The following is a 26,351-nucleotide window of genomic DNA, read 5'->3' on the forward strand; positions in this document are numbered from 1 at the left end:
TCCTCCGGTGTTGCTCTCTGGCATCAGCCACACACAGCTTGGAGACTTCAATCTCCAGAGCACACACTCCACACAGGAAAACAAACTGACTGAACATTTAAACCTTGTTCAGCCACACCCTGAGGGGGAGGTATGGGGAATGACTTCCCTCTCTCTCTACGTCATTTTCATAAAAACCACACCCTTTAATAAAAAGGTAACCTCCAGCATATAACATGCTGGCAGAAATTCTGCAGGTCTTAGTTCACACAGGAGAGGATGCTGAGTGACACATACCTCCTCTCGCATATAAAACCAGTGACTCTGTCACAATATAAATCAGTACAAGATTTTGGACCAATTTAAATAAAAAATGTATCCTTCTAAAGTACGATATTTGCTAAATTTAGAGAGTTAAACATTAAAATAAATAGTAATGAATGAGAGATTTAAATAGTAATGAATGTGACATTGTGTTAAATCTCTGTGTTGTTGCATCATTCAATATTTCAGGTAATTTTCTATGAAGACAAGTGTGTCACCCTACCTGGATGCCACAAGTGTAAATAAAGCTGTGTCTGAGAGCAAGGGGGAGGTTCTCTGGACAGGGGAACATTAGCATGCAATGCCTCCTGTCTCAGGCCAGTAGGGGGAGCAGGCTGCCCCTATAAAAGCTGGTACTGGGGACAGGGTTAGGGAGAACTGGATTGCCTGTCTCAGCTTTGAGACGTGTTCCAGAGTGGAGCAGGGACAGAAAGTTGATTGCACCTAAGAGGAAGTGTGGCAGTAGGAGAGAGCCACAAGCCAGAGGCAAGAGGCGAAGAGAGCCTGTCTTGGCAGAGAAAAGACTTAATTTTACCAGACTTTGGTGTCTGAGGCTGGAAGGATTTCACATCCCCCAGCAGAGAACCAGTCCGCAAGGGACTGTACATTCCTTGGCCTAAGAAACCTGGAGGCCCTGCCACAACCGAAGGGACCAGTAAAGCCGTACAAGGCTGGGAGCAGAAAGGAACCCACGTCGCAGGCCATACAGGCGAGAATACACGGAAAGCTTGGAAACGTGGGCTTTTACCCTATAAAGAGGAGATAGCCAGAAGGAGCGCAGAAAGCACGGTAGGCCTACACCCTCACTCTGACCAGGGCCAATTTCCCCGTTGCTCTCAGACATCCAGGTCCCCTCCTAGCCGGGACTGTTTGTGGGTCAGTTTACCTGTTAGTAAAGACCCTGGACTGCAACCTGTTGTCTGTGTGCTCCTTGCTCCCCCAGCACTGGGACTCTCACTACCATCACTCCCACCATCCACTATACTGCCCTGGGGCCGCACTCTTCCCGTGGGGAGTCACATTACCCTAGTTGCACACCTCATCAGCCCCAGCGGTCTGCATGCAGCAGCGGTTCCTAATAACCGCAAATCCACGGGTGGCGTAGTCGGACATAATCAATATAACGGACTACCATTGGCCTGACCACCCTGAGCCACGGAACCGGGTCGCCACTACTACCCCCATCGTCTCCCTATTGCCCGGATCCGAGTGCCCCACGGCCCAGGGGGTGAGTCAGCTTTGGCGTAGTCGGCAGGATCTCGTGCCCGCAACCACCGGGTACTGCGTGCCTGAAAAAGACTTTTGTAACTTACCTGTGGCAAAGTTTCCCGCAGTCCGGAGTCGTTTCCCGCCATCCGGAGCCGATTCCCGCCATCAGACGCCATCTTGGACCTTTTCCCGCCGTCTTCTGCCGTCTTCCCGCCATCCGCAGCTGCTTCCCGCCATCGGACGCCATCTTCAGGACGCCGCGCGGGAAGAAGAGGGGCGTGGACGTCAAAACCGCGCGAGATCCGAAGCTCCGCCCCACGCACCGACGCTGCGCAAGGTCCTGGAAGGGAGAGACAGCGACGCTGACATCATCAGGACCCGACGCCAGGTCCTCGTCCATAGCAGCAGCAGCGGAGCCGCGGCCTACAGAAGAGGATCGTCGGAAGGTAGGCCACGCTTAACTAGGGGGGAGGAAGATGTCGGACACAGAGGCCCCCACTACCACCAACGCAGCTGCAGCAGCGGTGATGCCCTTTTCCTTGCCCTACATCCCTGGAGCGGCCTGGCTGCCCAAATACTCAGGGGAGCCCCATGCCCTAACTGACTTCAAGGAAAGACTGTATAGTTTGTTCCAAGTTTACCCCCTGACAGAGGAACAGAAGGTCAGCATATTGACAGGGCAGTTAACTGGCGCAGCCCAAAGGGAGGTAAAATCATGGCCCATTGAGGAGAAAGGGACTGTGAAGGGTATTCTGGCCCAGCTGCGGGGTACCTTTGATACACGTACCTCCGCTGAAATTAAAATGAGGTTCTATGCATGTAAGCAGCGGGCACAGGACAGCATCAGAGACTATGCCCTAAATCTGCAGGAAGCCTTGAGGGCTATTCAACAAACTGACCCTGGCAGTGTGCAGGAAACCGATAAGCTGCTAACAGAACAATTCATAGAGGGTCTGATGTCCAGCGCCCACAGGGCCCAGCTGCGCCTCATGTTCTTCCAGAACCCCGACCTGACCTTTGCCCAATTTAAGGACAGGGCCATAAGGGTGCTCCGTGAATCTGCAACCAGTGGCGCTATGAACCCCCGGCGCCCTGCTATCACCTACCACCAGGAGGCGGCGCCCTCCTCTATGGACTCCGTGGAGGCTGATGCACAGGCCCTGAACCAAGCCCTGTCGAAAGGCCTGCACCACCAAGTCCAGGAGCTGACCAGGAGCGTCGCGGCGTTGACCAGGACCGTCCAGGCGTTGCAAGTGGACCCGTCAAGACCCATCAAGCTGGCTTCAAGTCCGGAGGATGTCCCGTGGCGTCGACAGAGGAGGATCCCGTCGTTCCGAGGGAGGCCCACAGACCGCTACGCAGAGGATGGACAGCCCATTTGCCGTCGATGCAACCAGCCCGGACACATTTCCAGGTACTGTAATTTAAACGGGTCCAACCTGGGGCAGAGGGCCGACCCCCAGGCATAAGATCACCAGGCCCTTATAATTGGCATGATAAGTACGTTGGGGGGCGCCCGGTTTTACCCGTGGTGCTGGACGGTAACCCCATGAGCGCCTTGCTGGATACTGGGTCGCAAGTAACCACTATCCCTTATGTACTTTTTAAGCAGTATTGGACTGATGCTGATATCACACGGTATCCAGACAGTAACTTGAGCATCATCGCCAGTAATGGCTTACCCGTGCCGCAGATGGGGTTCAAGGAGATGACCATTAAAATTGGTAAAGTTGAACTGCCGGCACAGGGAGTGATTATTGTGGACATTGACCGTCATGAAAGTCACCCTAAAATAACTGTGGGTACTAACATAATTGAAAATTGTCTTTCAGAAGTAATTGTAATTCTACAACAGGTGGCGGTGAATGCTAGTTCCAGCCAACAGAGAGTCCTCAACAAGGAGATAAAAGCCCTGATGAGACGGCAACAGGTAGAACTGTCTGGTGGTGAGATCGGTAGCGTAAGACTCAGTGATCCATTCCCCATTTCCATGCCTCCCAAAAGTGAAATGATGATCTGGTGTCGGACTGCAATCGGGTTGAGAGGTAGAGACTACCAAGCCATGGTAGAACCCGTGTACTCAGACAGCAGGCCCACCATTTTGACAGCCCGGGGGGTGGTTGATGTCCGTCATGGGAGGGTGCCCGTCCGCATCCTCAACATTGGGGAGAGGGAAGTACACTTACCCAGGTACGCTACACTCGCCAAACTGTTTGTTGTCGAACACCAAGCTATCAGGGCCGTGGAGCCCTTGCCTCCATCTCCTCAGGCGAAGGGTAATGGCTCCCAGAAACAAAAGGAGGACTGGTGCCAGAAACTCCACGTGGGTGCTGACTCCACTCCCCTGCACCAAAAACAAGGAGTCTACCGGGTGGTACAGGAGTACGAGAGAGTCTTTAGTAAGCACCCGCTAGACTTCGGCAGAGTAAAAGGGATAGAACACCACATCCCCACAGGGAGCCACCCACCAATAAAAGAGAGGCACAGGCCTGTACCCCCAGCACATTATCAGAACGCAAAGGGCATGCTAAGAGAGATGAAAGAAGCTGGGGTCATTAGAGACAGCTGTAGCCCCTGGGCAGCCCCTTTGGTTCTGGTCAAAAAGAAAGACGGCACCATGAGAATGTGCGTGGACTATAGACAAATCAACCGTATCACCCACAAAGACGCATATCCGCTGCCTAGAATAGAAGAGTCTTTAGCCGCACTAAAATCTGCTAACTTCTTTTCTACTTTGGACCTTACTAGCGGGTACTGGCAGGTTCCTGTGGCAGAGGCTGACAAGGAGAAGACCGCCTTCACCACCCCGATGGGACTGAGCGAATTCAACTGTATGCCTTTCGGGCTCTGCAACGCACCAGGGACCTTCCAGCGGCTGATGGAATGCTGTCTAGGGCACCGAAATTTCGAGACGGTCCTCCTTTATCTGGACGACGTGATCGTCTATTCGAAGACCTACGAGGACCATCTCAAGCACCTGGCTGAGGTGTTCGAAGCCCTGGCAGGCTATGGCCTAAAGGTGAAACCATCGAAGTGCCACCTGCTGAAACCAAAGGTCCAGTACCTAGGGCACGTGGTAAGCGCGGAAGGAGTGGCCCCGTCCCTGACAAGTTCACGGCAATCAAGAGCTGGCCAAGCTCCTCGAACATCAAAGAGGTGAGACAGTTTCTCGGGTTGGTAGGCTACTACCGAAGGTTCATCCCCGGATTCACTAAGATGGCAGCTCCTATGCAGGACCTCCTGATCGGACAGTCCAAGTCCAGAAGTCAAAAGCCACCCTTCAAGTGGGATAAACCGGAAGAGGAGTCCTTCCGCCAGCTAAAGTTGGCCCTCACTGGGGATGAGATCCTGGCCTACCCTGATTATGGCCAGCCTTTCATTCTCCACACAGATGCCAGTAATGTGGGACTGGGAGCCGTACTGTCCCAAAACCAACAGGGCAGAGAACGGGTGATCGCATACGCCAGCCGGAAGCTGAGGCCCACCGAGAGGAATCCGGAGAATTACAGCTCCTTCAAGCTAGAATTCTTGGCGGTGGTGTGGGCCGTGATGGAACGCTTCAAGCATTACCTGGCCTCCGCAAAGTTCACCGTGTACACGGACAACAACCCGTTGACACACCTGGACAATGCAAGACTGGGTGCCCTGGAACAGCGGTGGATGGCCAGTCTCTCCAACTATGACTTCGTGATCAAGTACCGGGCAGGCAAAACCAACGCCAACGCGGATGCCCTATCAAGGATGCCTCACTTACCTGAAGGTGACGAAGACCCAGAAGAGCTGGAGGAGGTAGAACTCCCTGCGTTTCACCGGTATGGAGCCGCTCAACACTCTCACCGCGTGAAGGAGGAGGATCTAACAACTGTGATGATGAATCCCCTACCTCACCACAGCTGGGCCGAGACCCAAGATAGTGACCCTGCAGTCCGCCTGGTGAAAGATCTGCTGACCCGGGAAGACGCCCGCCTAGATCCAGATGCCCCAGAGGAAGCCAAGCAGCTATGGAAGGAGAAGAGCAAGCTGTTCCTCTACGAAGGCAAGTTGTGCAGAAGGATTGTTAACCACCGGACGCACGAGCTGACCTGGCAAGTCGTGGTCCCAAGGCGAGATGCAGCTATGGTCCTGGGGGCTTACCATGACAGAGCGGGACACTTCGGTTGGAAGAAACTGGAGTTCCTACTAAGAGGAAGGTTCTTTTGGGTCGGCATGAGAGGAGCTGTGGAAAAATGGTGCAGAGACTGTGGCCCTTGTCACCTAAGGAGGAAGGACCGTACCAGCCAGAAGACACCCTTGAGGCCCATCGTCACCACGCAGCCTCTTGAGCTGGTAGCTCTGGACCACGTCAAATTGGCTCCAAGCCGGTCCGGATACATCTATGCCCTGACAATCGTGGACCACTATTCCCGTTTTCTCGTGGTGGTCCCGGTAAAGGACTTGACAGCCCAAACGGCGGCCAGAGCCTTCCAACAATACTTCTGCCGTCCTCACGGGTATCCGGAACAGGTCCTGACAGACCAGGGTCCAGCGTTCGAGGCTGAAATCTTCCAGGAGTTCTGCAACCTCTATGGCTGTAAGAAGATTCGTACAACGCCTTACCACCCCCCAAACCAACGGGATGTGTGAGAAGATGAACAATATAGTTATCGATCTCCTGAAGACGTTTCCCGTGGAGGAACGCAGCCTGTGGCCAGAAAAATTGCCGGACCTGGTAGACATGTACAACAACATCCCGGTGAACGCTACAAACTGCACCCCGGCTTACCTGATGCGAGCTAGACCAGGTAAGCTGCCCGTAGACCTGGAGATGGGAGTCCTAATACCTGAGGACACCTCCCCGGATGCGGACTGGGATACGGAAAGGCAACTGCAGTACAAGAAGGTACAGGAGAGTGTGGAGAAGAGCCTGGCCCAGGTGAGAGAGAAGCAAGAAAGACTCTTCAATCAACACGCCCCTGCTAGTCCCCTAGAACCTGGTGAGCAAGTCCTAAAGCGAAAAAGAAGGCTACATAAGTTGGACGACCAGTGGGAAAGGGAACCCTACACCGTACTGCAGTCTGACCACGACAACCCAAAGGTGTGCGTAATCACCAAGGACGGAGGAGAAACCACTAGTGTCGTCTCCAGAGACCACCTCAAAAGGTGCCCCGAGCAACTCCGTAGTGCAGAAGAGGATCAGAGTGACCTTGAACCCGCAGAGGACAAGGAAGAAATGATCAGCACCGTTCTCGGAGAGTTCCCTCAGTCCTGGACTCGCATAAATGATGCCATAGTGGTACCCGTCCTGCATTTCCTGCAACCGGCACAGCAACAACCAACACCAGAGCCGGAAGGTGAAGAGGAGCAAGCGGTTCCAGAGGCAGAAGAGCCTGTTCCAGCAGCCCAGGAGAGTCAACCCTCTGCTGACAGTGAGCCTGCCATGCCTGCGGTAAGCCAAAGGACCCGCAGACAGCTGCCTGCCCTACCTGTACACCCAGCTGGTAGCTGTACCCCTAACGCTAGTGGGGAAAGCCAGGTTGGTCCACCACCAGACAGTGGGCTACGTAGGTCAACCAGGAGCACAAAGGGACAGATACTCGCTCGCTGGAGAATATAGAGTGTACTAAATTGTAAATAACCTTGCTGCCAAATGTTGAATTGTTTGCCAAGTTACATGCATGTTCGGTAATTCTGTGTTTCAGTCTCTTGCAGCAACCGAAAGGACTCACAGGTTATGGACTTTTTATAACCGGGACCTTGTATGGACTGCGTTCGGAGCTTAACCCAGGAATGAACTAAGACTGTGAAGGACTTGGGGTAGGACAGACGCCCACCTGGTTAAGGTTCCCCGTTGTTTTGGTGATATGGACACCCGGTCACAGGCCACACTGTGACTTAAAGAACTCAATTTGTGCGTCATCTGTCTATTAATGTTTTATTGTTGTGCATATTGTCTTTGTTTATTGTTTAGTCTCGGAGTACTAAATTTCACTAGGGGGGAATGTGTCACCCTACCTGGATGCCACAAGTGTAAATAAAGCTGTGTCTGAGAGCAAGGGGGAGGTTCTCTGGTCAGGGGAACATTAGCATGCAATGCCTCCTGTCTCAGGCCAGTAGGGGGAGCAGGCTGCCCCTATAAAAGCTGGTACTGGGGACAGGGTTAGGGAGAACTGGATTGCCTGTCTCAGCTTTGAGACGTGTTCCAGAGTGGAGCAGGGACAGAAAGTTGATTGCACCTAAGAGGAAGTGTGACAGTAGGAGAGAGCCACAAGCCAGACACAAGAGGCGAAGAGAGCCTGTCTTGGCAGAGAAAAGACTTAATTTTACCAGACTTTGGTGTCTGAGGCTGGAAGGATTCCACATCCCCCAGCAGAGAACCAGTCCGCAAGGGACTGTACATTCCTTGACCTAAGAAGCCTGGAGGCCCTGCCACAACCGAAGGGACCAGTAAAGCCGTACAAGGCTGGGAGCAGAAAGGAACCCACGTCGCAGGCCATACAGGCGAGAATACACGGAAAGCTTGGAAACGTGGGCTGTTACCCTATAAAGAGGAGATAGCCAGAAGGAGCGCAGAAAGCACGGTAGGCCTACACCCTCACCCTGACCAGGGCCAATTTCCCCGTTGCTCTCAGACATCCAGGTCCCCTCCTAGCCGGGACTGTTTGTGGGTCAGTTTACCTGTTAGTAAAGACCCTGGACTGCAACCTGTTGTCTGTGTGCTCCTTGCTCCTCCAGCACTGGGACTCTCACTACCATCACTCCCACCATCCACTATACTGCCCTGGGGCCGCACTCTCCCCGTGGGGAGTCACATTACCCTAGCTGCACACCTCATCAGCCCCAGCGGTCTGCATGCAGCGGCGGTTCCTAATAACCGCAAATCCACGGGTGGCATAGTCGGACATAATCAATATAACGGACTACCATTGGCCTGACCACCCTGAGCCACGGAACCGGGTCGCCACTACTACCCCCATCGTCTCCCTATTGCCCGGATCCGAGTGCCCCACGGCCCAGGGGGTGAGTCACAAGAACTTCCAGGGCCAGTCATATGACTGCAGTTCTGACTGTTCTGATTTACACTCATTCTTCAGTCGCTGCAATTCAATCAGAGTGGAAAATGGAAACTGGATGTTGTATGAGTTCCCTAACTATAAGGGGCATCAATATTTCCTTAGAAAGGGGGAATATCCTGATTTCCACCAATGAATGGGTTTCAATGACTCAATCAGATCTTGTCGATTAACTCCTCAGGTGAGTTGTACAATTAAGAGTAGCATAAAAATAGCGAATGTGAATGATATAAAAATTATTGAACCATCTACTGCATAAATTTATAGTTAGGGCTTCTGGATATTATGTGTTTCTTAAATGCCTGGAAGGGTTTTACAAAATGGAAATAAAAATAGGTCACTAATAACATATAAAGATTGATTGTTCTCAGTGAGTGAAAAAAATTATAATCTTGTAGTTATGATACCTTTTAATGGCTCACAAAAATAAAATAAGTTATGTTGCAAAGCAAGTTTTGAGAGTTCTCTTCATCAGGCATGGTATAATAAAGTACCACTGAGAACAGTAAATATTTTTTCAACTGGCTAACAAGGCACCAAAGCTTTTTTTTTTTTTGCTTTTAACAATAAAAATAAAGTATAATAATGGAAATCTCTCCATCCACTCCACTGACTCTAATACAGCATACAGTGTTCATATAGGTAAAAGTTACCTCCAAAGGCAGATAGACTTCTGAGCAAAGATTAATAGGCAAAAATGCAAAGGAGAATACACCAGGGACAGCCTATATTTGTTGATAACGTATGTGTGCACATCCAATATTTGCAGCAAAAACATCTGCTGCATATCTGCTGTAAATAAGGATGTGTTAGCAGGAAAAATACATGCATTTTTTATTCGATTTTTGCTGGCTTTTTTTTTTATGCATTTTTCCCATTTCATTAGCATGGGAGAAAACTGAAAGAACTGACATGTTGCAGATTTAAATTTGCTGCAAATCTGCAAGGAAAAAATAAACAATGTGTGCATAAGACTTCAGGAATATCATTCACTGCGCTGGTACTAGGAGATTCTTTAGATTTGGTGACAAAACTGCGAAGAAATAACAAAGCAAAAACGCAACATATGCAAAGACCCTAAGGCAATGTTTGCACATTCAGTATTTGACCAGTATTTTACATCAGTATTAGTAAGCCAGGAGAGGAATAATCAGAGAAAAGTATAATAGAAACACATCACCACTTTTGCATTTTTCCTCTACTCCTTGTTTTGGATCCCTCTCCTGAGAAAAAATACTGACCGAATACTGAATGTGTAAATGTGACCTTAAGGTTCCACAGTCGATCGAATAACTTATCTAAGGATGTATGGGAAAACTGACAGCAAGATGTCAATTTCTTTGCAGCACCATAAAAAGGTGAAATAAAGCATAATTTAACTCTCCTTGAAGTTAACAAGTTCTTTGTTTATTCCATGGCGCCTTAGCAAACAAATCACTCTATAATTTAGAAATTTTCTGACAGGGTATTTGTAAATTGATTTTTAAGTAATCTAAATTAGGTAAAAATAATGAACAATTATAGGTTTGTGAAGAATACAAAGCTACGTATTCAATGGTAAAATATTTTTGACATTACATATTCAGAGTAAGTAACCTTTATTTAGATCAATCTATGGATTATGTGCATGGTAAAGGGTCATTCAGTGATCTGAGGAGTAAATCTCTCAATAATGATAATAATAATACCTTACTATGTTCTAAATTGTTGGATCCAGTGAATGGCTGAATATTTTTTTTGGCTTGATAAAGGTCTATTATGGCCGAAACGTTCCATCATCTAGATCATTTCTGTATTTTCACTTTGTGATTTTAAAAATGGAATGAAAGCTATATTTTATCCCTATGCAAACTCTCTCGTGCCTTTGAATCTTTGGAACGTTCTATGTTCAAAAGTGTTCTAAATTGTAAATCCTTTCCATAATAATTTTATAGGGTAATTTGAAATAGTATTTTAAAATATTTATATGCTACCGTTAAGACTGTCAGGTTAAGTGCCCACGATGCAGAAATGCTCCGGATTTTTCCTGAGCGTTTCTGCATCTCCCTGGCAGAAAAAATGCATCTGGATTTTACATGCGTTTTTCCTGCCAGGGACAAGCGGAAGTGAAGCATTTTGATAATGCGATTTCGCTTGCGGGTTGTCAAGCACTTTCCAAGCGATTTTAGCATCACTTGGAAAGTGCTTGACAACGTGGTCACACTATATAAATCCATGCAACCGGCATGGATTTTATATAGTGTGACCAAGTTAGTTAAAAAAAAAAAGGAAAAATGGTAAAAAATAAAAAAAAAACATTATATTCACCTTCCGATGGCCCCCGGTCTCCTTATCCGATGCGTCCGGTCTTCCCGGTGTATCGCGGTTGTGTAAAAGGACCTGCCATGACGTCATTTAGTCATGTGATGGGTCATGCGACTGCCGACGTCAGCGGTCGCGTGACCCGTCACATGACTAGATTACATCATGGCAGGTCCTTTTAGACCATTGCGAGCTGCTAGGGAACCAGGACCCATCGTACAGGAGACCGGGGGCTACCAGAAGGTGAGTATAATGTATATTTTTTATTGTAATTCTTTTTTTTTTACAGGTACTTTGGTACCTGGGTCTGGAAGAGAGTCTCCTCTTCTTCAAACCTGGGTACCATTCGCACATTGAATTGATTAATATCGCATGTGCACATGTAGTCATGCGTACATTTAGTGACTCAATGCAAGTCAATGGCAACGAAAACGCCGCGATTACGTGAAATAATTGGTAGAGATTCGGATTTTTCCACAATGATAATCCGCAGCGGAAATTTCAACAGCATGTGCTCAGCACATGCGGATTATCATTGGGGAACATGACAGGCCTTCTACCAAGCGTTTTTTAAGCATTTCTGCAGCGGAATTGCCGCTGCGGAAAAGCTTAAAAAGCGCATAGTGGGCACACAGCCTCAATATGATTCCTTCGTTAGTACTTTGAATGAGCTCTGAGTACAGTCCATACATACTTTTACAGTGCTCTCCTGTTTTCTGGTATTTAGCATACTTATTAACCTATATAATGTTTTGGAAAATAATAGCAATAAGATTGGCCCTGGCCATTGTGTGGAATGTCCATTAGACTGTTGGACATATTCTGTAACTTTTATCTGTGTGGAATATTTGCCCAGATTTTGTATTATCATTAGAGCAGGATTTTTTTTGGAATCTGTTTGGTGTTTGTTCTATTCCCTATATATAATATAATGTATTTATCAGTATATGTGATTGACAATAATTGTTATTTGTTATGTATTAGATATGGGATTCATAAGTATTTTTTTAAAAAGACAATATGAAAACTAAAATAAATTAATCATTTAGATTATGGAATATATGATATGATAATTATACAAAATGTAAACAAGCCATTACATTTTGTGACGACTTTAAAATGATGATAATTACAGACATATTAACCAGAGGAATCAGCAGTTTCACATCTGTTTTATTTTTATCACACTAATCTTATATCCCATATTTTTATGGTTGGAAACCCTTGTGACCATTCTGTTTCTTATAATGGCATTAACAGTTTACTCACTTTTAGTAATAACAAGTGATGATCAAGCACTAAAATGCTTGTTGTTTGAGTTGAGCAAATTGGAATGCTCGAGTGCTCGGTCCAAGTACCGAGCTCAATGAAAGTCTATGGGAAACTCGAGAATTTTTCCGGCGGCTCCCCCTGGCGGTCTGCAGAGGGCCTAAAAATTGCCCAAATCGATGTGAACAGTACTTAAATGACATTTGAACAGCATGGGGAAGACCCCTGGAAACATTTCTGACTCCCTGGTCAATGCTGTCAACATTGTTGTCAGAGGTATTACGCCACTTTTACGGACTCACAATAAAACATACAAAAACGAAAGCAAAATGGATTTTTCTGGGAAATTTGTTAAGGAACATCCTTTCCAGGGTAATGACTTGTATATAAGGCAAAATAAATATGCAAAAACAAAAATGCTCCTCCACACCGTGGGCTATGTTCACAAGTAGCGTTTTTGATGCATTTTTGCACTTTTGCATTGCTTTCAACAAAGACAAATGCATTCACCGGGAAATGTTATTTTAACATTTTACAACCTTATCTGGCCATGTGGTGTGTGACACATCATCAGACACATCCTGTTTCATTTATGATGGAGGGACTCTGAAAGTCACAAAGCCTATTTTTATAGGGCCGTCAGGCGGCCCTTACTATTCTAATAGGGCCAGCAGTCGGCCCTCGCTATTTTTAGAGAGCAATCAGCCGGCTATGCTTTGTTGTTCCCATTATTAACAAGTGGGTCTCCTATACTGTTATTGTGTATCCAGTGACTGCAAGGGCTGCCAACAATTTGAACAAACCCAATACCCCTTTGAAGAGACATAGAGGAGGGTCTCAGTAAAAAAATGTTCCCATTATAAAGGAGCGGGTCTCCTATAGTGGTAATGCCCATGATGCGACTGCAAGGGCTGCCAAAATTTAGGAAACACCCCACTAACAATTTAAAGACACTTACAGCTGGGCCACAGTAACTAGTAAGACATGTTCCCATTAGAAAGGATAGGGTCTGCTATTCAGTTATAGGGCATGCAGTGACTCCAACTGCTGCCAAAATGTAGAAAAAACCCCACTAACAATTTAAAGACACTTACAGCTTGGCCACAGTAATGACATGTTCCCATTAGAAAGGAGAGAGTCTGCTATATAGTTATAGGGTATGCAGTGAGTCCAACGGCTGCCAAAAATTTAGGAAAAACCCAACTAACAATTTAAAGACACATAGAGCTGGGCCACAGTAACAACATGTTCCCATTAGAAAGGAGTGGGTGTGCTATTCAGTTATAGGGTATGCAGTGAGTCCAACAGCTGCCAAAATGTAGTAAAAACCCAACTAATAATTTAAAGACACATAAAGCTGGGTCACAGTAACGAGTACGACAGGTTCCCATTTGAAAGGAAAGGGTCTGCAATTCAGTTATAGGGTATGCAGTGAGTGCAACGGCTTGCAAAATTTAGGAAAAACTCTAACAATTTAAAGACACATAGAGCTGGGCCACTGTAACAACATGTTCCCATTAGAAAGGAGAGGGTCTGCTATTCAGTTATAGGGTATGCAGTGAGTCCAATGGCTGCCAAAATTTAGGAAAAACCCCACTAACAATTTAAAGACACATAGAGGTGGGCCTCAGTAACGACATATTCCCATTAGAAAGGAGAGGGTCTCCCATACTGTTTGCCTATGAAGTGATTGCAAGGGCTGTCAAAAATTTCGAGGCACTCCAATGCCCCTTGCAAGAGAAGTAGATGTCAGAGGGCCTCCTGAAAACAATGTTCCCATTATTAGGAAGTGGGTCTCCCATACTGTTTGCCTATGCAGTGAAGCAACGGCTAGCAAAAATTTGGAGGAACTCCAATGCCCCTTGCAAGAGAAGTAAAGGTCAGAGGGCCTCCTGAAAACAATGTTCCCATTTTTTGGAAGTAGGACTCCCATACTGTTTGCCTATGCAGTGAATGCAACGTCTGCCAAAAATTTGGAGGAACTCCAATGCCCCTTGCAAGAGACGTAGATATGGTGATATGGTAGATATGGTGGTGATATGGTGGTGGGGGAAGAGGATGAGGAGAAGGAGGAGGACAAGAGCAAATAAACAAAATCAGGAACCGTATACCCATGTCTGGGTGTGAAGACAGAGGTGCATGGTAATAGAGTTGGACTTCCCAAAAAAAATACACTGTAATTGAGTTTATGTTACGCTGCTATCATTCGGTGGTGTTGAAAAGTCTGGCCAAATCCAGCCCTTGTTCATTTTTATGAGTCAGCCTGTCAGCATTTTCAGTTGACAGGCGAATGCGCCTATCAGTTATAATTAGAGATGAGCGTTGTTCTACTCGAACTGTTCGCCAATCTCAAATTCGAGCTGTTTTGGGCGGTGTTCGAGCCGGTCGGCGAACACGAACAATTTGAGAAAAATTCGGCTGTTCGAGGTTATGTTCGATAACTGTTCGTGCACCAAAATCATAACTGGATTTTTTCTCAGTAATGATGAAAATTAATGTTAATATGCAGTTTGAGTGTACAGCGGGGCGGGGGGAGGGGCAGGGGATGGATCTCTGCAGGAACAATGAAGATCTCCATTTTTTTTTCTCTTTCCCGCATTTGCAGTGGGGAGGTGCAATCTGTCAGCCTATCAGCAGCGCACACACGGAGCGAAGTGCTTTTTTTCACACAAGCAAGGGCATGTGTGATTGGCAGTGTATGTCACATGTCCTTGCCCTATAAGACCAAGCCATTTTCCCCGTCGCCACCATTTTCTCACTGCTGCAGCTGCGTGTTAGACGGCACCGCTGTTGCTGAGTGCGCTATACCTTGTTAATTTCAAGCCAATTTTCGCACAAATATACAGATAGCTTGGGAGTAGGGAATAGTTGTGATTGCAGTCCTTTTAAGGACTAGGTTACAGCATTTCCTACGACTTTTATCAGGCAGGTCTGTGCTCTTAAATAGATAGATTGTGGGAGTAAAGACTAATTGTAATTGGAGTCCTTTTCAGGACTAGGTTACATCAGTTCCTATCAGTTTTTGCCAGGCAGGTCTGTGCCAGTGCTGTGCAAGTTTTTTTCACAGCATTTGGCTGAATCTAGCAAAGCTAATCCTTTTTGGCCTATTGCAGAGTGTGTTAGTCAGTGGAGTAGCCTATCTGTGTTGCAAGATATACCACCTGTGTATAGAATACCAATTTTTTTACTGCACCTAGTGAAGTAAAATCTTTTGGGCATAGCATCATTGTATTAGTCCATCTATACTGACCTCCATCAGGTTGCAAACTGAATATAATTTTTTCCTGCATCTAGCTCTGAAAAAATATTTGGGCTTCTAGCAGTGTGTGGGACTTGGTCTATTAGTCCATCTATACTGACCTCCATCAGGTTGCAAATTAAAAATAATTTTTTTCTTCATTTAGCTCTGAAAAAATATTTGGGCTTCTAGCAGTGTGTGGGACTTGTTCTATTAGTCCTTCTATACTGACCTCCAGCAGGTTGCAAATTGAATATAATTTTTTTCTGCATCTAGCTCTGAAAAAATATTTGGGCTTCTAGCGGTGTGTGGGACTTGGTCTATTAGTCCATCTATACTGACCTCCATCAGGTTGCAAATTAAAAATAATTTTTATCTGCATCTAGCTCTGAAAAAATATTTGGGCTTCTAGCAGTGTGTGGGACTTGGTCTATTAGTCCATCTATACTGACCTCCATCAGGTTGCAAATTAAAAATAATTTTTTTCTTCATTTATCTCTGAAAAAATATTTGGGCTTCTAGCAGCGTGTGGGACTTGTTCTATTAGTCCATCTATACTGACCTCCATCAGGTTGCAAATTAAAAATAATTTTTTTCTGCATCTAGCTCTGAAAAAATATTTGGGCTTCTAGCAGTGTGTGGGACTTGGTCTATTAGTCCATCTATACTGACCTCCATCAGGTTGCAAATTAAAAATAATTTTTTTCTGCATCTAGCTCTGAAAAAATATGTGGGCTTCTAGCAGTGTGTGGGACTTGGCCTATTAGTCCATCTATACTGACCTCCATCAGGTTGCAAATTGAATAAAAAAATTTTCTGCATCTAGCTCTGAAAAAATATTTGGGCTTCTAGCGGTGTGTGGGACTTGGTCTATTAGTCCATCTATACTGACCTCCATCAGGTTGCAAATTAAAAATAATTTTTTTCTGCATCTAGCTCTGAAAAAATATTTGGGCTTCTAGCAGTGTGTGGGACTTGGTCTATTAGTCCATCTATACTGACCTCCATCAGGTTGCAAATTAAAAATAATTTTTTTCTTCATTTAGCTCTGAAAAAATATTTGGGCTTCTAGCAGTGTGTGGGACTTGTTCTATTAGTCCTTCTATACTGAAGTCCAGCAGGTTGCAAATTGAATATAATTTTTTTCTGCATCTAGCTCTGAAAAAATATTTGGGCTTCTAGCGGTGTGTGGGACTTGGTCTATTAGCCCATCTATACTGACCTCCATCAGGTTGCAAATTAAAAATAATTTTTTTCTTCATTTAGCTCTGAAAAAATATTTGGGCTTCTAGCAGTGTGTGGGACTTGTTCTATTAGTCCTTCTCTACTGACCTCCAGCAGGTTGCAAATTGAATATAATTTTTTTCTGCATCTAGCTCTGAAAAAATATTTGGGCTTCTAGCGGTGTGTGGGACTTGGTCTATTAGTCCATCTATACTGACCTCCATCAGGTTGCAAATTAAAAATAATTTTTTTCTGCATCTAGCTCTGAAAAAATATTTGGGCTTCTAGCGGTGTGTGGGACTTGGTCTATTAGTCCATCTATACTGACCTCCATCAGGTTGCAAATTAAAAATAATTTTTTTCTGCATCTAGCTCTGAAAAAATATTTGGGCTTCTAGCAGTGTGTGGGACTTGGTCTATTAGTCCATCTATACTGACCTCCATCAGGTTGCAAATTGAATAAAAAAAATTTCTGCATCTAGCTCTGAAAAAATATTTGGGCTTCTAGCGGTGTGTGGGACTTGGTCTATTAGTCCATCTATACTGACCTCCATCAGGTTGCAAATTAAAAATAATTTTTTTCTGCATCTAACCCAGCCAATAGTTTTGGCCTAATACCACAGTTTGGCCACTCAGCTCTGCTCGGTTACCATCCATTGTTTTTTTGTGCAAACAACTCCAGAGTTGTGAATTAGTTAACCACCAAAATGAGTGGAAAAAGGCCTGCTGCTGGTGGAAAGGGGAATAGGCATGTTGGGAAGGGGAAAAAAGGTTGTGTCCGTGGGGTAGGTGCAGAAGAAAGACCATCTTCCAGCCAAACTAAAATGTCTACTTCTTTTAGCGGACAATGTGATAAGATCCCTTTCTTACGGCCACGCCAATCGCTACAAATTCCAGATGAGGCACAAAAACAGCAGGTGCTTCAACGGATATCAAGTGCTCCTTTAAGTGGGCTCTCCTCCACATCAACTTCAACATCACAAATACTCCAGTCCTCAAAGGTGTCACCCAAATCGCACTTGCTTCCTCACAGCTCCCAAATCTCCAGCTGCCCGTCTGAGTATGAGGTAGAACAGATGGTTGAGTCTGCAGAGCTGTTTACTCATACTATAGCCTGGGAATCAGAGGTCGACTCCAGCGCTTCTGTGAATCCAGACGAGGAAATGATCTGCACTGATGCCCAGAATCTTTATGAGTCGGATCCAGGACCAGACGCAGAAGGTTCTGACCATAATGTAGACCCTCATTCCCAAACTGTAACTCCTGTTGGTGGAGACAATGAGGAAGACGATGATAAGACTCAAATACCTGATTGGAGCGACAACTTTAGTTTTTTGTCAGGGCAGGAACAGGTTGGCTCTGAGGACGACGGGTGTGATAACGCACAGGGTGATGATGATGAGGTCGGAGATCCCACTTACTGTCAACCCACAGTCAGCCAAGAGATGAGGTCAGCAGAGGAGGTGGAGGAAGATGCTAGTGACGACGAGGTCAGGTTGCGCCTTCCTGGACAGAGACGTAGTACTGGAAGCACGTCAACAACTGCATCCTCAAACACAACTCTGCCTCTCACCACAAGTCGTGGTGGCTCTTCAGGTCGCATGGGTGCTAAGCCTTGCATAGCCTGGGCATTTTTTCAGATCGATAAATATGACCCAACTCGTGTTATCTGTAACATTTGTCAGCAAAAGCTAAGTAGAGGCCAAAAAATACATAGTTTGAGTACTTCATGCATGAACCGGCACATGGACATGAAGCATAAGTTGCAGTGGGAAGCTCAGTGTGCTACAATGCGGTCTAGCCGGCCGGGCCAACCACCGTCTGCCATATCTTGTGCATCCGCGGCCTCTTCATCCTCTGTGACTGGGGGGACAGCAGTCACACCTGTTTTGGGGCGCAGACCTGCCACCTCTTTACCCGCAACAGCCAGCGTGATTGGCAGGTCATCATTTTCTTTGGAGGTGGTAACACCAGCTGGTCTTGAGCGCTGTCCGACATCGATAGCACCACCTTTGGATCAAGGCAACCTAACATGTCCGCCTGCATCTTCCTCACAGACCGGCAGTTTGCCGGGGACACCCTTATCAACCCCGTCTAAGCACAATAGCCAGCCCTCGGTCCCTCAGATGTGGACAAGTAAAAGACCATTTCCTCCTAGCCATGAGAAAGCTAAGAGGTTGAATTTCACCATCTGCAAGCTCTTGGCTACAGAAATGCTGCCTTTCCGCCTGGTGGACACAGAGGATTTTCGAGACCTTATGTCCGTCGCAGTGCCCCAGTACCAGATGCCCAGTCGGCACTACTTCTCAAAGAAAGGTGTGCCTGCACTCCACCAGCATGTCGCACACAACATCACCGCTTCTTTGAGAAACTCTGTGTGTGACAGGGTGCATTTCACCACACACACTTGGACGAGTAGGCATGGACAGGGGCGTTACATGTCGCTGACTGGGCACTGGGTAACTATGGTGACAGCAGGACAAGGGGCTGCTGTCCAAGTCTTGCCGTCCCCACGAGTTGTGCGTCAATCCTCTTTATGTCATTTTTCCTCCACTGCTTCTGCCTCCTCAACCTCCTCTCGGTCTTCCACCTGCACCCAAAGCCTGTCTGGTCATGCCACAAGCTTTCTAACTGCGCAGAAGGGATCCTGCACACCTCCTTACTATGCTGGCAGTAGGGCTCAACGTCATCAGGCGGTTTTTACATTGAAATGTCTGGGAAATGTGAGTCACACAGCTGAGGAGTTGTGGTCAGCTCTGGAGAACCAATTTCATGAATGGTTGTCTCCACTGGACCTGAAACCAGGGAAGGCCGTGTGCGACAATGCTGCAAACCTGGGTGCGGCCCTTCGCCGGGGCAATGTCACACACATGCCTTGTATGGCTCACGTGTTGAACATGGTTGTCCAGCAATTTTTAGCCCACTATCCCAGACTAGATGGCCTTCTGCAGAGGGCACGGTCGCTGTGTGCTCACTTCCGCCGTTCGCATCCCGCAGCTCAGCGACTTACATCTCTACAGAAGTCGTTGGGCCTGCCACTTCACCGGCTAAAATGCGATGTGCCTACCCGGTGGAATTCAACTCTGCACATGTTGCAGCGACTGTGGCAGCACCGACAAGCCCTGGTGCAATACGTTCTGACATATAGCCTGGGCCAACGAGATTCAGAGGTGGGGCAAATCACGCTGGAGGAGTGGTCTCAGATCAGGGACCTATGCACCCTTCTGCACAGTTTTGAAATGGCGACGAAGATGTTTAGTGCTGACGATGCCATTATCAGCATGACTATTCCGGTGATTTACATGCTGGAGCACATGTTAAACAGAATTCGGAGTCAGGTGGTGGCACAAGAGGAGGTGGAGGAAGTAGAGGAGGAGGAGTTGTATGCGGAAGGGCTAACATCTGCAAGGTCCAGACGGTCGGCAGCACCAGGGCGGCAGGCATGTGAGGGTGGGGGAGATGATTTTACCAGGGCGCATGGTAGCAGCCAAACTAGTGAGGAAGGTGCAGGAGCCCAGGAAGAAGTGGAGGACGAACTGATGGAAGACTCATCAGATGAGGGAGACCTTGATCACATTTCTGTTGTGCGAGGTTGGGGGGAGAGGACAGAGGAAGGAAGCATGATTGTTACCTCGCCACCAACACAACAGGGACTTGGTGCTCCTGGATGCGCAACACACATGAGTGCCTTCTTGCTGCACTACCTGCAACATGACCCTCGAATTGTGAGAATTAGAAATAATCCTGACTACTGGGTTGCCACACTGTTAGATCCCCGGTACAAAAGTAAATTTGCAGAAATTATTCCTGCCATAGAAAGGGATGCACGCATGCAGGAGTATCAGCAGAGACTGTTGCAGAATCTTACATGTGCTTTTCCACAAAATACCAGTGGTGCACATAGTGAATCTCACAGTTCCAACTTGCCAACCGTGGTCTGTATGGAATTGTTCAATAAAGGGCCCAAAATTAAGATAACATAGATGGGAGAGGTCTCTATGAATAGGAATTCCTAAGTATTTGATACCCTGTGAGGGCCAGGCAAAGGGAAAGTTGGACTGGATGGAATCCTATATGGATTTAGGGAGGGAGACATCGAGGGCCTCAGACTTCGCTGCATTGATTTTAAAATTTTACCATGTAACAAAGTGATCTATTTCAGCCATAACAGCAGGGATGGATATATGTGATTGAGTGATAGATACTAGGACATCATCAGCAAATAGAGAGCACTTGTACTCGGTGCCTCCCACCTCAATCCACCTAATATTGGGGTTATGGCGAATTGATGAGAGCAGGTGCTCCGTCACTAGGATGTATAAGAGAGGGGACAGAGGACATCCCTGCCTTGTCCCATTGGTGATTGTGAAAGGTGATGAAAATGTTCTGATGCACCCCCTGGGCCTTGGGACACCCGGAGCCGGACCCTTTTTGGTGGATGCTGGTGGTTGTAGTCTTCGTGGCGGCGATCCGGTTCCGTGGCTCAGGGCGGTCAAACCAGTGGCGGAACTATTTATGTGGTTTTGATGTTTAAATGTCCGACTACGCCACCCGTGGATTGCGGTCAGAGTGAACCGCCGCTACAGGGCAGACCGCTAAGGCTGGTGTTGTGGGTGCAGCAGAGCGTAGCATAACTCCCCACGGGAGGAGTATAGCCTCAGGGCAGTGTATGCGGAGGATGGGGGTGATGGTGCAGGGCAGCAGCAGTAACGACACGGAGTCAGTGATGCAGTTCAGGGCCTTTACTCACAGTTCTTATTATCCAGACCACGTCTGCAGGTAACGGCTGCCCACGTCGTACTGTGCTCACCAGGTGAGGGGCTCAGACAACTCCCAGATAACTTTGGAGCGCTTCACAGGACCCCCTTTGTGTGTCCTTTGTCTGGCCTTTCTTACCAACACTTCTGTCCGGCTGCCTCGGGCCTCCTCTTGGTAAACTTGGCGCCAGTTTCCCTGACCCTATGTGGTGCCTTCCTAGCGGGTGGAGCAAGGGGCTGCGCCACATAAAATGTCAGAGCCTCCGGTTTCTAGCTGAGGGTCGTTTCCTGCCTCCACTAGTTCGGGGACCGGTCTCCCCCTTTGGCCTGACCCCTCCACGCAGGTGGATTCGGGCGTGCGGTGGCGACTCGCCCGTCCGCACCCCTGGGATCCCTTCATTCCTCGTTCCTGGAGCCTTCTCCGCTCCACTTCCTTCCTTCTCCCTCTTGCAGGCCTGGGCCTCTGTTACTAGGCCCGCCTCCGGAGCAGAGCTCATGCAGAGCCCCTGCTCCCTGCCACTTCTGCTCAGACTTCTCTGCACTGAACTAAGATGGTGCCCACCTTTTATACTCCCTTCTCAATGCACCCAGGAACTGCTTCCTCCCTGCTCCTGCACTGCAGGGTTCCCCTTCCTCAGTGTTCCCTCCCCCCACTCCAGCCAGGGACAGGGACTGTCGTGCCCATCTCAGGGGCATATTGGTCGCCCTGCCCCACGGCAATGTGGTGTAATGCATGCAGGTGTCGGGTCCTGATCCACACTCCATCCTTATCTGAGAGTGAGATATCACACCTCTGGGTGAGGTGCAATACGTCTGTAGCAACCGAGCCCTCGGTGCTACAGTTCCATTTATCTTCAGCCTAGGTGACGTATTGTGATACAGGGCCGTGATTTTGGCTATAAAAGGGTCCCCTAGACCCCTACCCCAAGCTTTTTAAGAGAATCATATATGGCGTGCCAGGAGACTCTATGGAATGCTTTCTCAGCATCCAACGAGAGTATCTACTTACAAATTTTTAACTGCATCTAGCCCAGGAAATACTTTGTGCCTAGTAGCAGTGTCTGCTAGTCAGCGGATTATCCCGGCTGTTAAGCAAGCTACACCACCTGTAGTTTGGACACTTAATTTTTTCAAAGGAAATGCTTCGGGACCACGGGATACTTAGTGAAGAGCATCAGGAGGCACCCCAAGGCATAGGGGCTGGGACTGGCACTAGGATGCCTTGCGGTGGACAGCCGAGCTCGATCCTTATAAAAGCTTTTTAACTGCAGCAGCTTTAGTGGACGCTACTGGAGCTGGAATTACGCGGCTGCTGGCATGAGACTTGCCCTCCAATAGATCCTTGTAAATGGATTTAAAGTGTATTCATTCAAATTAGAGGGACAATTTAAATTAAAAAGCTTAGAGCTGCCTCCACCACAGGGGGGCTCTCTCGACCCACCAGCGGACAGGCACCAGTATTGGGAGAGGGGGGCTGGCCGTCAGGGTTCACCGCGGCTCTGGCACAAACCCGGCGACACGGAGGTGGCACGGGCAGGAGCGGACTGGCCGTCTCGGCTTCTCACTTTTTGGATTTTAGAAGGGCATGACATGCCTATATCTGTGTCTCCCCCTCCTTTTACTCCTCCACCTCTTTTCTTTTCGCATGACTATATGTACTTGTCACTTTTCCATGTGTTAGTTGTGTCTTCTGAGCAGTTTGTCAGCTTTTGGACACCTTTGAAGGTGTTTTCTATGTGTTTCTATGTGTTTTTGTTTGCCTGCCATTGGTTTTAACGGTGTTCGAAGGTGTTCGACGAACAGTTTGACGAACAGTTCGGCGAACACACGGGTGTTCGACGAACCGAACCGAACTCGAACACTACGGGGGTGGCTCAACACTAGTTATAATTCCACCGGCTGCACTAAAAACACGCTCTGACAGAACGCTAGCGGCAGGGCAGGCCAGGACCTCCAAGGCAAAGAGAGCCAGTTCATGCCACATGTCCAGCTTGGATACCCAATAATTATAAGGCACAGAGGAAACACAGAGGACGTTGGTATGGTCAGCAAGGTACTCCCTCACCATCTTCCGCAACTTTTCCCTCCTTGGAAGAGTACCCCATGCATCAGGGCTTGTGCGATGGGAGGGTCTGAGAAAACTATCCCAGAACTTTGACAGCGTTCCTCTGCCTCTGCTCAATTGCATTTGTGTTTCTCTCGACTGTACTCCTTTGTTGTCCAACGAACTGTGACCACTGCTGCCAGCGTTTTCAGATGGGAATTTTTTTAATAATTCCACAACAAGGGCCTTTTCGTACTGCCCAATTTTTTTAGGCCTGTCCTGCGCGGGAATAAGAGACAGAAAGTTATCCTTGTAGCATGGATCTATAAGTGTCACCAACCAATAATCACTGTCACCCAAAATTTGGACAACGCGAGGGTCATGGGAAAGGCAGCGTCACATAAACTCAGCCATGTACGCCAAACTGAAAAGAGGGAAAACTTCCGTGTCCTCACCAAGAGGACGACTGACCATGCTCTCCTCCTCATCCTCTTCCTGTTCCTTCGCCTCCCTGTCATCAGGCCATCCACGCTAAACAGACGGTATGACAATTGTGCAGTTAGTACCATCTATAGCGCAGTAAACTAGCTCCTGTTATTCCTCCTCTTCTTCCTCATTGTCACCCAATTCTCGTTGGGATAAGATGAGACTGGGCTGTGTGGCATCACCTTGTATGGTTCCTTGCTCCATCTCATCGTGCTCCATCTGCAATGTATCCTCTTTATTTGTGAGCAGAGAGCGTTTCTGAAAACAGAGAAGTGGGATGGTGACACTAATTATGGCGTCATCACCGCTCAGCATCTTGGTGGAGTCCTCAAGGTTTTGGAGGATGGTATATATGTTGTTAGGCTCGCGCCCGGACTGAATGGCGTGAGCGTGATTAGTGATCCCACTGTACCCTGAACCGAGGAGTGCCTGAAGGGGCATAACTAAGTTTCAACCCGATCCGTCCAAGGTCGCACGGTGGCTAGGTGGGCACTGGCAAGCACGGCTGGTATGCAGACTGGGAGATACTAGCAGGTTGGAGCGCAGGCTGGATAGGGTCCAGTACAGACTGGGAGACAAGTACAGAGCCGCAGATGCGGTAGCCAAGCAGAGTAAAGTGAAACCACCGGAGTAGAGGACAAGGCAGAGCAGAGAGGAACCGCTGGTGCGGTGAGCAAGCAGAGCGGAGCGAAAACCGCAGGTGCGGTGGGCAAGGCAGAGCAGAGTGGAACAGCTGGAGCAGTGGACAAGGAAGAGCAGAGAGAAACCACAGGTGCGGTGGACAAGGAAGAGCAGTGCGGAACCGCCGGAGCAGTGGGCAAGGCAGAGCAGAGAGAATCCGCCAGAGTGGTGGGCAAGGCAGAGCAGAGAGAAGCCGCCGGAGCGGTGGGCAAGTCAGAGCAGAGAAAAACCGCTGGTGCGATGAGCAAGGCAGAGCAGAGAGAAGCCGCCGGAGCGGTGGGCAAGTCAGAGCAGAGAGAAGCCGCCGGAGCGGTGGGTAAGGCAGAGCAGAGAGAAGCCGCCAGAGCGGTGGGCAAGTCAGAGCAGAGAGAAACCTCCGGAGCGGTGGGTAAGGCAGAGCAGAGGGAAACCGCCGGAGCGGTGGGAAAGTCAGAGCGGAGAGAAACCTCCGGAGCAGTGGGCAAGTCAGAGCAGAGCGAAACCGCAGGTGCGGTGGACAAGGCAGAGAGGACAGGGCTCTGTTCACATGGAACAGACTGGAAAATACAGGAAGATACGGAGGAAGGGAAAAGGGATAAGCAGAACCAGATACACACAAGGTACTTCCTATGAAGTAGCGAGTGGACACAAAACTCACAAACAGAAGTACAGAGACAACGAGTTGGAGTTAGGTGCAGGTTCAGATACTGCAGGAAAAGGGAAGGTACGGACATAGAGACAAGCAGGTAACAGGCTAGGATACAGTTCAGACAGGAACTGCTACTACAATGAGATACAAGAACGAGCCTGGGTATACAGCCCCCAGAGATGGCGGAAACGGACAGAAGTCACAGATAACAGGCCTGGGTATACAGCCCCCAGAGTTGGAAGAAACGGACAAGAAGTCACAGATAACAGGTCTGGGTATGCAGCCCCCAGAGATGGCGGAAACAGACAAGAAGCAGAACTGGACCTGGCAACTTCAGAGTCAAGGAGCACACTGAATGTTAGTGTTGCTCAGGCCCCTCCTACTGGGTGGAGGGGGTTTAAATATCCAGTGACTCAGCAATAGGCTGGAGATGGATTAGGGGTGCACCCACAGCAGTTATAAGAATCAGGAAGTAACCGGGCCGCCGCCCTAAGCAGTCAGTCAAGAGACATGCACACAGCATGAAATGGAGCATGGTTTGCAAGCTGGACTGACAGGTAAGATTGCGGTCTTGCATAGTGAGAGGTGGTGCACTATGAAAGCACGCCGCCAGGGATGTTACAGTACCCCCCCTTTATGCCCCCTCTTCTTCAAGCTTGCATAGGTCTTCTGCAGAGAATTTGGAGGCCAATCCTTCTCTTCAAGAGGATTACCTCTTCTGTACATTAGAGGAAACAAAACTGATCTCATCATCTTGGTGACTTGGATGCTTCCTCCTATCAAGCCATCCTCAGCAACAGATGAAGTGGGTGAAGTACCAGGAACAGCACACAGGAAAGTCTCTCTCCGTTTGTTATCAGGTAGCACCCTGGTGGATTCAGGAGACAACTGGAGGCCCTCCGCCTGGTTGTAGGGGTGCAGAGACTCGTGGGTAACCACCGCCTTGGCGTACACTTTGCCAAGCTTACTGGATGAAGTGGGCGGCGTACCAGGTACCGGATGTAGGAAAGTCTCTCTCCGTTTAACAGGTAGCACCCCGGGGAATTCAGGAGACAACTGGAGGTCCTCCGCCTGGTTGGAGGGGTGCAGAGACTCGGGGGTACTCTCTGCTTCGAAGTACACTTTGCCAGGCTTACTGGATGAAGTGGGCGAAGTACCAGGT

At 48.1% G+C, this 26,351-nt stretch overlaps 1 pseudogene; it reads left to right on the forward strand.

Moving 5' to 3' along the window:
* Positions 1-486: 486 nt before the first annotated feature.
* Positions 487-26,351, forward strand: part of LOC141160798 (gamma-crystallin-3-like) — a 34,812-nt pseudogene continuing 8,947 nt past the window's right edge.

The sequence above is a fragment of the Phyllobates terribilis genome, unplaced genomic scaffold, assembly GCF_046119375.1.
Source record: "Phyllobates terribilis strain yellow unplaced genomic scaffold, ASM4611937v1 Scaffold_9__5_contigs__length_417890890, whole genome shotgun sequence".
In the NCBI taxonomy this organism is placed as follows: domain Eukaryota; kingdom Metazoa; phylum Chordata; class Amphibia; order Anura; family Dendrobatidae; genus Phyllobates; species Phyllobates terribilis.